Raw genomic sequence first — 11,388 nt, 5'->3', positions numbered from 1 at the left:
CATGGCAAAGTATCCAAGAACATAAAAAAATAGCTTGGCAACGTGTGTGCTGGTGTAGCTTTTTAAATTGAGTTCCGAATTTTGGACCTTATCATACTCCAGAAACCATCATCCAGAACATAATGGGATCTGAATCCCCTGTGATCTCTTACCCACCTCTTCTTGCTGTTTAATTGCTAGTTGTGGCAGCATTGAGAGTTACCAAAGACCTCCATCCTTCCCTTCTTGCTGTCTGGAACATTGTAATAGGTAGTGTTCCAAGCAAGGATGGAGGAGAAATTCAACCCAGTTTGCATTTAAGGAGCAACTTCATAGGAGAGGTGTTTCCAGCTAACCCACCTTTGGAAGCCTTGCAAGTTGCAGCAAGAAAGGGACTGTCATGGGTGTTTCTAGGACCAAGGTGCCACATTCCCTTGTTATTTTTGCTATTGCCAGGAAGTGCAGTGTGCTCAATGCAATCTTGTAGTTTGCAGTTTGGTCAAACTCATGCAGTTTGGTCAAACTCATGCTGGTAGCTTCGAGAACACTGTCCAACCATCTCATCCTCTGTCGTCCCCTTCTCCTTGTGCCCTCCATCTTTCCCAACATCAGGGTCTTTTCCAGGGAGTCTTCTCTTCTCATGAGGTGGCCAAAGTATTGGAGCCTCAGCTTCACGATCTGTCCTTTTAGTGAGCACTCAGGGCTGATTTCCTTAAGAATGGATAGGTTTGATCTTCTTGCAGTCCATGGACTCTCAAGAGTCTCCTCCAGCACCATAATTCAAAAACATCAATTCTTCGTCAATCAGCCTTCTTTATGGTCCAGCTCTCACTTCCATACATCACTACTGGGTGATTATGATGATTTAAAGATGAACTTGCCGAATTTGCACATTCCAAAGCAAAACACAAACCAAAACACACAGCCATTGTCCTGACTCCCTCTTGAACCATGACAACAGAGGCTCCTACTTGAGAGTAAGGAAGAAATCTTTCTTGAAGCAGAGTAGAGGTATAGCTAGAGTAGTCTATGGGACAGTAGAGGTGAGGCTAGACAGGTAGTTCAAGGTTATGGACCAGGGCAAGGAGTTTAGTGCTGTGTGGAAGTAATGGAGTTGTCCCAATGGGTTAGCACACCCACCCACCAAGTTTTAAAAGATGGGGAAACATGAGCTTCCTTCCAAGGTCTTGTGAGGCTGTGGAGCAGGCAGCTGCCCATTGTATTGAAGAGAATGCATATGTACCCAGCGACAAGAGTGCTGCCTGGTCCTGGGGGACCAGACTGTGTCCTTCCCTTTTGACTCTAGTTCCTCCACCCCAGCAGTTGCTTGACACCACCCCTGGATTCCATTGCTGTGCTCCACTCCTTGGGAGGTAAGTAGAGAGGAAGGAGCCTGCTTCTACATCCAGATTAGCTGTACTCTGGGACAGAGAAGTGCTAATCTCCTCCACTCCCTGTCCTGCTGTCATCCTCCTGTTCCTCATCCTCATCCATTCTCATCCATGCAGTTGTGATTCTTGCATTGCAGGGCATTGGACTAGATGAACTTTGAGGTCCCTTCCAACTCTACAATACTATGATTCAAGGATCTCAGCCTGTCACTCAACACCTTACCCCAGCGATGCCATCCTTCAAAATGTGCACTTCCCCAGATTTAGTTCCCTGGCCAAGTAGTGTGTACAAAAAAACTATATGCTAGGATAGAGTGTGCAAATAACATTAACATTCTATATAAGTAGAGGTCTTTGCTTGGCAAAAACGTATGCATTAGGTAATACTGCATACAAAAAAAGAGCATATTAGGACTCAATTACTTTCATGAGGACTTTAAAAAAAATTAAAACTGATATGGAAATGTGGAGAGCTGAACTTAAGGCTGGAAAGATAAGAAACTGAAACTGACAGATCCAGCTATGCAGGTAAGAGGGGACTTGGGAAACATCACTTTCCCAGGGCACCTGAATCCTGGTGGGTAATGGATTGTACCAATAATATTATGATTGCAAGTTGCTCTAAACTGTTTTTAATGTTGTATTTTACATTGCTATGAAGGGTGGGTAATATATTAAAACAACAGCAGCAGCAGCAACAACATCCTTTGTATGCACTCAGGAAAATGACATGCACCTCTGTTCCTTTGTGTACAAGTTTGGAATATTATATGAGAGGAATTGGAAGGGGTGTAAATGGTACTGAGCCAGACACAGTTGAGCATTAGGAGGTGGAGAAATTTGCATTCTGAGCCAAGCAGTCATGGTTTTCAGAGACATCACTTGTTAAGACTGACTCATGAAAACTCAGGATGGTGGAAAGCAAGCATAACTTCCTTGTGGCTGAAGATAAAAGCAGAGGAACCCTGAACATGAGACTACTGCTGCTAAGCTTTTGGATTCTGTGTCAATTGCACGGCCATCAATGATTTCTCCACAGAAGCTAATCCTGTTTGTGTGCTGGTTTCTCCCCCGCCCCAACAGCCAAACTCTTTCCATAATTGAACTTGCTTTCAACCCCACTACCCCCTCCCTTTTAACAAGCACCGCTTTGAAATGTGAAGGGATTGATCTAGCATTTGGCATCAATGGAATAGGTTGGGATTTGAAAGACATATCCACCCCCTCCCCCATTATAAGCATATTATTAATTAGAACAACAGTAGTAAGGACAAGTATACTTGGAATGCTTTGAAAAAGCCGGCACTCATGTTTTGTGATTTTTGAGCGGGGGGGGGGGTTTACAAAAGCACTAGCTATCAGCTGTGAGGTGTAGGGTTGGGGAGACCCTAGGGCGTGAATGCAGCCCTCTAGACCTCTCCATATGGCCCCTGGAACCATCTGCATGACATGCCCCTCACAGACCCTGCTTCATAAAAAGGTAAAGGTAAAGGGAGCCCTGACCACTAGGTCCAGTCGTGGCCGACTCTGGGGTTGCGGCACTCATCTCGCTCTATAGGCCAAGAGAGCCGGCGTACAGCTTCCGGGTCATGTGGCCAGCATGACTAAGCCGCTTCTGGAAAACCAGAGCAGTGCATGGAAACGCCATTTACCTTCCCGCTGGAGTGGTACCTATTTATCTACTTGCACTTTGACATGCTTTCGAACTGCAAGTTGGCAGGAGCATGGACCGAGCAATGGGAGCTCACCCTGTCGCGGGGATTCGAACCACCAACCTTCTGATCGGCAAGCCCTAGGCTCTGTGGTTTAACCCACAGCACCACCCGTGTGCCTTCATACACCAACTTTATTTTTTGCTTGGGAGGAATATGCCCTTGAACCCTGATAAAGCATGTTCTCCTTCATGGAAAGCACGGGTTGTTGTGGGGTTAACAAGACATCTTACTGTTGCTGGGTGGGTTAGTTTGGATGTCCACCGTTGTAATTCGGCTCCTCTTGTTGTTGGGGAGAGTTTGATGTTGCCAATTAATGATTGACAGCCTTAGGTTATATATTCTCTGCACGCAGCGTTGAGCTTCCTCTTTCCACTCCACGCATCAGATCACCCGCCCACCCTCCCTAATTTTAGGGCTTTTGCATTTGACCTTGCTATGCCTGTCATGGGGTCGTCTGCTTTTGGGGCAGGGGCCTGGTAGGAATTTTGTCCATTTGGCTGATGCCATTTGGTTTTTTGCCTTCTGCATAGCAAATTGTCACAATTTGTAAGGTTGCAGTTAGGCATTGGTTTTAGAAAATTGGTTGGTGGAGGGGCATGGATTGGCTGTGCCTGCCCCTCCAATGCTGCTGCTGCAAGGGTATTCCATTAAAGGAATCCAGGGGCTCACCATGCTTTTGTCTGCACCCCTGTCGAGGGGGCTAGGGCCACGCAAGAGCCCCTGGGAGCATTTGGGGAGAGATGAGGGTCTGGCACCCAGCTCCATTTTCTCCCCAAAAATGTTTTCCCTTACTGACTTCACAGGTTTGCGGATGTCAGTTCTGTCCCTGGGTGGGGACAGGTAGTCACAACCAATGCCTAAGCAACCACTCACAGTATGTATTTTAATAAAGTTGTGGCCAACATTATGCCAAAAACCTTAAAAAAAATTCCTGTGTGAAGTGTGAATTCATTTGGGGGTGGCTTGGGAACTTCGACATGCAAAGCTTCCTGCTTGTCTGATTAATAAAGAGGAGCATGTGAGTGGAAATAATAATAATAATAATAATAATAATAATAATAATAATAATACTACGGGCCAGTCATGTCCGACTCTAGGGTTGTGCGCTCATCTCACTTAAGAGGCCGGGAGCCAGCGCTGTCCGCAGACACTTCCGGGTCACGTGGCCAGCGTGACGAAGCTGCTCTGGCGAGCCAGCACCAGCGCAGCACACGGAAATGCCGTTTACCTTCCCACTATAAAGCGGTACCTATTTATCTACTTGCACTTATGGGTGCTTTCGAACTGCTAGATGGGCAGGAGCTGGGACCGAAAGATGGGAGCTCACCCCACTGCGGGGATTCGAACTGCCGACCATACGATCAGCAAGTCCTAGGCACTGAGGTTTTACCCACAGCGCCACCCGCGTCCAATAATAATAATAATAATAATAATAGCCTAATGTACAAATGTTACCTATGTTGCTCCAGCTCTTTTGTTTCTAGTATCACCCACCACTGGCATTTCAGGCTAAAGATGGATCCCCACCTTGTTGTAAACGAGACCTGAGCTGAATATTTGCCTTTATACTGTGCCAGTTCTGCATGTCTGTGTTTGCCAATGGCTCAGCTCTAACAAGATTAATACAAATGGCTATTTGTTTTGTTTCTAGGCTTGCCAATATCCAAAAAAGAGAAATTTTGTTTCCCAGAGGTCATGCATTTTATAACTCATTTGCTGCTTCAATAAAAGGCATCAGATAAGCTGTTTTGTACACAGTTTATACAGTGGGATCGGCTTCTTCTTCTAATTGAATCAGGGTTGGTTTCAGAAATCTGATGAAATCGGTTTCATTTCTTTCGAGGGGAGTGTTTTGGGTCAGCCCTTGGCCAAGCACCATCGAAACTCAATGAGCGAGGAGCAGTCTGGAAAAGAACAGCAAGGCATATGCAAACAGCTATCTTTCCAACAGCAAACGGCCAAAATTGTCAGGAGCTCCAGAAAGTTTTCTTGGCAGGACTGGTCAGGAGGAGAGGAGAATTGGGATGAGAGTGCTGGGCTTGATGGCAGGAAGGGTTGAATAGTCTGTGGGCAGACATCCCCACTCTGCTGATGCTGGCAACCCCATGGAGGTGGGAGGGCTTGGACCAGCCCACATCACACCTCCTGCCAATGAGATCACCTCAGCAACCAGGGAGACACCTGAGCCTGGGTATGGGCAGTGAGGCGGCTGGGCAGACCCTGCCTCCATCTCCAAAGATGTGCTGTTGAGATGTACTTTTGCAAGCAAGCCCCCTCCCTACCTGTCCCAATAGAATGGCTTTTTGTGCATTATCTTAACTAATATACACAATTTTACTTGCACTGATATACACATTCTTTGGTTGGGGAACTACATGGAAAAGTCAAAGGCATGCACAATTTGAAAGAGTTTTGTTTCCATTTGCACAGTGTTGCCTTTGGTAAAGGTAAAGGAAACCCTGACCATTAGGTCCAGTCGTGACCAACTCTGGGGTTGTGGCACTCATCTTGCTTTATTGGCCGAGGGAGCCAGCGTTTATCTGCAGACAGCTTCCGGGTCACGTGGCCAGCATGACTAAGCCACTTCTGGCGAACCAGAGCAGAGCACAGAAACGCTGTTTACCTTCCCGCCGGAGTGGTACCTATTTATCTACTTGCACTTAGACGTGCTTTCGAACCGCTAGGTTGGCAGAAGCTGGGACTGAACAACGGGAGCTCACCCCGTCGCGGGGATTCGAACCACCAAGCTTCTGATCGGCAAGTCCTAGGCTCTGTGGTTTAGACCACAGTGCCACCCGTGTCCCTCCGTTGCCTTTGGTAGATTTGCATTAAAATGGGATCTGAAGGAATTTCTACCTCATTGCTAATATTTTATATATTATGTCTTCTGCATGAATGTCTGAAGGGGGCTTGTAGCTACATTTAGGCATTGTCTAAACTGATTGGCAGTGGAGCTCCAGGTTTTCAGGCAGGGGATTCCCAGCCCTCTGTGTAGATTGAACCTAGAACCTTCTGCATTGAAAGCATCTCCTCTATCACTGAGCTACAGCCTAAGAAGGAACCTAAGAAGCTCCCATTTAACAAGTCCATTGAGTTCAGTATGCTCTACACTGGCTGCCAGTGGCTCTCCAGTCAGGAATCTTTCCCATTCCTACCTGGAGATACTGGGGATTGAACCCCTGATATTCTGCATGCAAAGCAGATGTTGTACTACTGAGCTATGTCTCTTGGCCTGAAGGGTAGACCTGAACATGCTTATGGGCCAACTTGCAGTTGGGAAGTTTATATTTTCAGAATTGTTTTGCTCAGGCCAATGTGCTTATAAGCCCTCTTCAAACTGTCCTAAATTAAAAATGGGAATAGAGTAGGTATGCCTGGAGACTTTCGGCAGGGCTGATGCCTGTGTCCTGTCAATTTGCAAGCTTCTTCCTTAGCATTTGCAGGTTGAATGCCTGGAGCAGGCCATTTTGCTTGTTTTTATTTCCTTGTAGAGCCACGTAGGGAAAATGTCACATTTGATAGAGTTTCCGCCACTATGACAAAAAGCTGCTTGGTGCAGGAAAAAGCCCCTCATCTTTGCATTCCTTTCCCGGTAAATTATTGCCCATCCATTTCCCAGACCTTATAAAACGCAGCTTCTGGGTCCATACAGCCGGCTTTGAAAGAGACAAATGGGTACCATCATGGAGACCTGGAAGCATCCAGTCGTCCTTATCACAGTTAATCTCTGGAGCCAGTTAATCATAATGGTCCTTCCAGTTATTAAGGTCCTTTTTAATTTAGAGTGAGAGTATGCAGTAATTAGCCTTAACTGGGTCATTGATCTGAGAGGAATATACACTCCAAGTACTTCCATCCGTCTTGCGTACTTATGCATGGGACAGCCTCTAGCCTTCTATCTTTTCTCTCATCTCAAGTTCACTGCAGAATCAAGAAAGGTTAATACCAACAGAGCTTTTCCAATACGGCCTTCTGCACTGTATCAGACAGAAAAACAAGGAGACGCTCGCTTGATAGGAGGCCGGATCCCTTCATCTCATTCATGATTGTAATGCCGCCGACCTTGGCTGGCTTACTCCTAATTTGCCTCTCTGCAAGACGACTGGATCCCTCTCGGTGCTTGGCCTGCTATCTTCCTCTGCGTACTTTATGATCATCACTGTTATCATGTGGGTGGGTTTAATCAGAGTTTCACTCTCTACCAGATGCCTCCTGTCCCTGAAGAGGAGTTGCAATGTTCTGTCACAACCCTGCCAGAGTAGAAATGACAGTAATGTCACCAATAATGCATGATATCTTTTACCAAGCACTAGTGCGATAAACAAAGAGGCCCCTGGAGTGTTTAGAGATGGCAGGAGGGTGTGCGGTGGCAGCACATAGGAAGCCAGCGAATCCTTATGACGCTTGTGTGCTTCAAGGATCTAGCTTTCAAAAAAGCTGGCCACTGCCTTGCACAACGTGGCAAATTCCCAGCTGTCAGGGTTAGAACCTAAGTATAGCAGCATGGATCATGCACTTTGCAACTTAAGAGTTAATTCTGATATCGGTAAGTCAACCAAGAGGAGGGGTCTGTGGTGCAGCTGCTTAGCAAATACCAAGAAGCATGTTTGCTGAGGTGACCCACACCCTCACTGGTTGTGTAGTTCTGAGAGAGCTTTTCCTCTATGTCTTTGGAGCAGTGGTTCCCAACCTTCTTTCGGCCATGCCCCACCTAAGCATCTCTAAAATCCTGGTGCCCACCCCCTGTGACATATAATTATTATTATTCAAAAAGTGAACTCCTGGAAGCCTAAAAGACCATTAACTGCTAATAACTCATTCTCAAATTGCCCCCCCCCCTTAAAAATCAAATTGCCCCCACATTGGGAACTACAGCTTTGAAGTCAGAAGGATAACATCTCTCTTTTCTTTCTCCTCAGTTTATACACTTGTTTTTGGTCAGTTTTACCAGTAAAGTGCTACTGTGATTTCCTTTCTCTCTGGACTAAAGGTAAAGGTACCCCTGCCCATACGGGCCAGTCTTGACAGACTCTAGGGTTGTGCGCCCATCTCACTCAAGAGGCCAAGGGCCAGCGCTGTCCGAAGACACTTCCGGGTCACGTGGCCAGCGTGACATCGCTGCTCTGGCGAGCCAGAGCCGCACATGGAAATGCCGTTTACCTTCCTGCTAATAAGCGGTCCCTATTTATCTACTTGCACCCAGGGGTGCTTTCGAACTGCTAGGTTGGCAGGCGCTGGGACCGAACAGCGGGAGCGCACCCCGCCGTGGGGATTCGAACTGCCGACCTTTCGATCGGCAAGCCCTAGGCACTGAGGCTTTAACCCACAGCGCCACCCGCGTCCCTTCTCTCTGGACTAGGTTTGAGTTATTTGACTTCACTTTGCTGACACCAGGAAACCCCAGAACCAGCAACTGCAGCTGCCTTTTTTGATGAGGTCCCCAAGTAGGAACATCTTAAGTCCAGTTCCCCACATCTCCCAATAAGTTTGTGGATTTTTGGTTTTTTTAAAAAAGTTCTCATCAACATTTTTGTGCAAATTTTTGCTAATAGCCCCCCCTTTTTTTTACATAACATGGTGCAGAGAGCACTGTGGAAGACCAAGGTTGAAATGTGCTTGGGTTCTCTTGAAGTACCCTCCAACATTTTCCCAATGAAAATAGCGACATCCTATTCTACATCAGGAAGTCTCACTGCCTCTCTGCCTCACACAGGATTGCTTTAAAGAAAAGTGTGAAGAAAAGGAAAGAAATAAAATTGGAAGAAGAAGAAGAAGAAGAAGAAGAAAAAGAAGAAGAAGAAGAAGAAGAAGAAGAAGAAGAAGAAGAAGAAGAAGAAGAAGTGAGGAACATACCAGAGGGTAAATCGTATTGAACTCAGTGGGACTTAGTTTGAGTAAAAATGCTTAGGATTACAGTGTAAGGCTGCACAGTCTTTATGCAGTTACCTGGAAGTAACCTCCGTTGAATACAGTGGGACTTACTTCTGAGTAGACAGTGTTCCATTTACAATAAATGACACTCTGCTCATTTCTTAAGAAATGGCTGGCTGTGGAAGCCTTGCAATTAAAGAATTCAAAGTAGATTAGTGACATTTTCCTTCAGAATTATAGGAAGGGCTCCATATGCCAGCTTCACCATTTTCTTCATTTGCTGTGATATTTTATTTCAGTGGAAACAAGAATCTGTTTTTTGTACCTAACACACATACACAAACCTCACTTTTAATTGTTCTTCAAATGTGGAGGGGAGGAGAAAGGAAAAATGGGACTTTCTGGGATCAAAACAGAAACTGGGATGGCTTCTGTAATTCTGGAACTGTTCTTGGAAAATTGGGACACTTGGGACTCAGCTAAACTGGTAAAGAAAAAGCTATTTATATGCGTTGTATGTGCGATATAACATTGTGCTACCAGATGGCGATGTGGAGTCCCATTTTTCTCTACCTGTTTTCCCTGTTTAAATTTACTGTGCTATAAACTGAAACACTTCTTAGATCCAGCCTTGGAGGGTATGTCTTTATATTTGGTGAGGTAAAACTGTTTACCTTGCTGATATTTTGTCAGCATGCACTGCTTTCCTTTGGCTTTATTTTTGCATTTAAAACAAGCAAGATTTTTCTGTTTTCATTTTTAGACCTTGCATTAAATCATTTCACACATCAGATTCATTTTTGTTAATTTGTAAGGGCTCATCCCTGCTTTCGCTCAACCCTTATTTTGATTGTTTTGTGTACTAATTAATTTCCCTGGGTCCTAAAGCTTTTCTCATTGTTCCATGGCTGTGCCTTGCAAAAATTTGATCTTACCTGCTGAATCTGATCTTATCAGTTGTGCGGAAAATCCAAAAAGAGATTTTGCTTAAACATGCTTCAGTTCAGTGGGTAAGATCAGATTTTGGCAAGCTGCAGAACAACGCTAAACACTCCTTGACATGGAGGAATTAATTGGCACACAATATGATCAAAATGGGACGTGGGTGGCGCTGTGAGTTAGGACTTGCCGATCAAACTTGCCAATCAGAGCCTAGGACTTGCCGATCAGAAGGTTGACGGTTTGAATCCCCGCAACGAGGTGAGCTCCCTTTGCTCGGTCCCTGCTCCTGCCAACCTAGCAGTTTGGAAGCACATGAAATTGTAAGTAGATAAATAGGTACCGCTCTGGTGGGAAGGTAAACGGCGTTTCCGTGTGCTGCTCTGATTTGCCAGAAGCAGTTAAGTCATGCTGGCCACATGACCTGGAAGCTGTGCACCGGCTCCCATGGCCAATAAAGCGAGATGAGTGCCGCAACCCAGAGTCGGCCATGACTGGACCTTATGGTCAGAGGTCCCTTTACCCTTTACCTTTACCTATGATCAAAATATGGACCAAGCGAAAGTGTGGGTGAGTCCTCAGAATTACTCTGTGATCTCAATCTTTTCCCATTATGCCTTTCATTTCTTCATTTATTTTCTCTTTCATTAAGCATGCTAAGTTTATAGAAATACACATTATAGTACATACACATTAATATTTTGAATCTCCTCATCCCCAAACCCCTGTCTTGATTTCACTGTAGGAAGTTATTTTGCCCTCTGTTTGGTCATGTAATATCATACTTTTCTTGCAGGAAGTGTTGTTGTTTTTCCGGGGGGGGGTATGCAGGGGTACACATACCCCTAAACATTTTGTGGATCTAAGTTTGGCCTCATTGAGGGGCAGTATTTCAATATGAGTAGGAAAATGAGAGTACCCCTAAACTATTTTATTTTATTTTTTAGAAAAAAGCACTGCTTGCAGGTGACATTCTGAAGTTTGTGATGACCTTGTTGGTTAAACAAGAAACAGATTACCATAGGAGCAGAAGTAATCAGCTGGTTGCTCATTAACCAGGTCGTTTGGGATTTATCAGCTGGGGTAATTAGTTAGCATGTAGATGGTGCATGTACTTGCAAATGGTGCTGTTCTGTGTGGGTTTTGGACGACAGCACTATTGAAGGTGACAACTTGTTGGGTTATTTCAACCCAACAACAACTGACTGGCATAGAAAGTGGATGGCTTTCTTCTCCACTCCCATGTCATTCCCCCTCTCCAGTTAATTAAAACCTCTAAATCCATATGCCCTGTACAGTCAACAAAACTGGAAATTGTCAATGTATGGAGAGGGATGTTGGAAGTGCACCAACTGGTCTCACTCCCAACTCCCAACTTCCATGCATTGGCATTATTATTATTATTATTATTATTATTATTATTATTATTCTCTTGATTATCTTCTAAACCACAATCTGAAGGTAGTTTACACACAAAATAATTGAAATCACAG

The sequence above is a fragment of the Podarcis tiliguerta genome (assembly GCF_965153285.1).
Source record: "Podarcis tiliguerta genome assembly, chromosome: 14".
Lineage (NCBI taxonomy): Eukaryota > Metazoa > Chordata > Lepidosauria > Squamata > Lacertidae > Podarcis > Podarcis tiliguerta.
The sequence above is the reverse complement of the archived record's forward strand: the minus strand, read 5'-3'. Positions refer to the sequence as shown.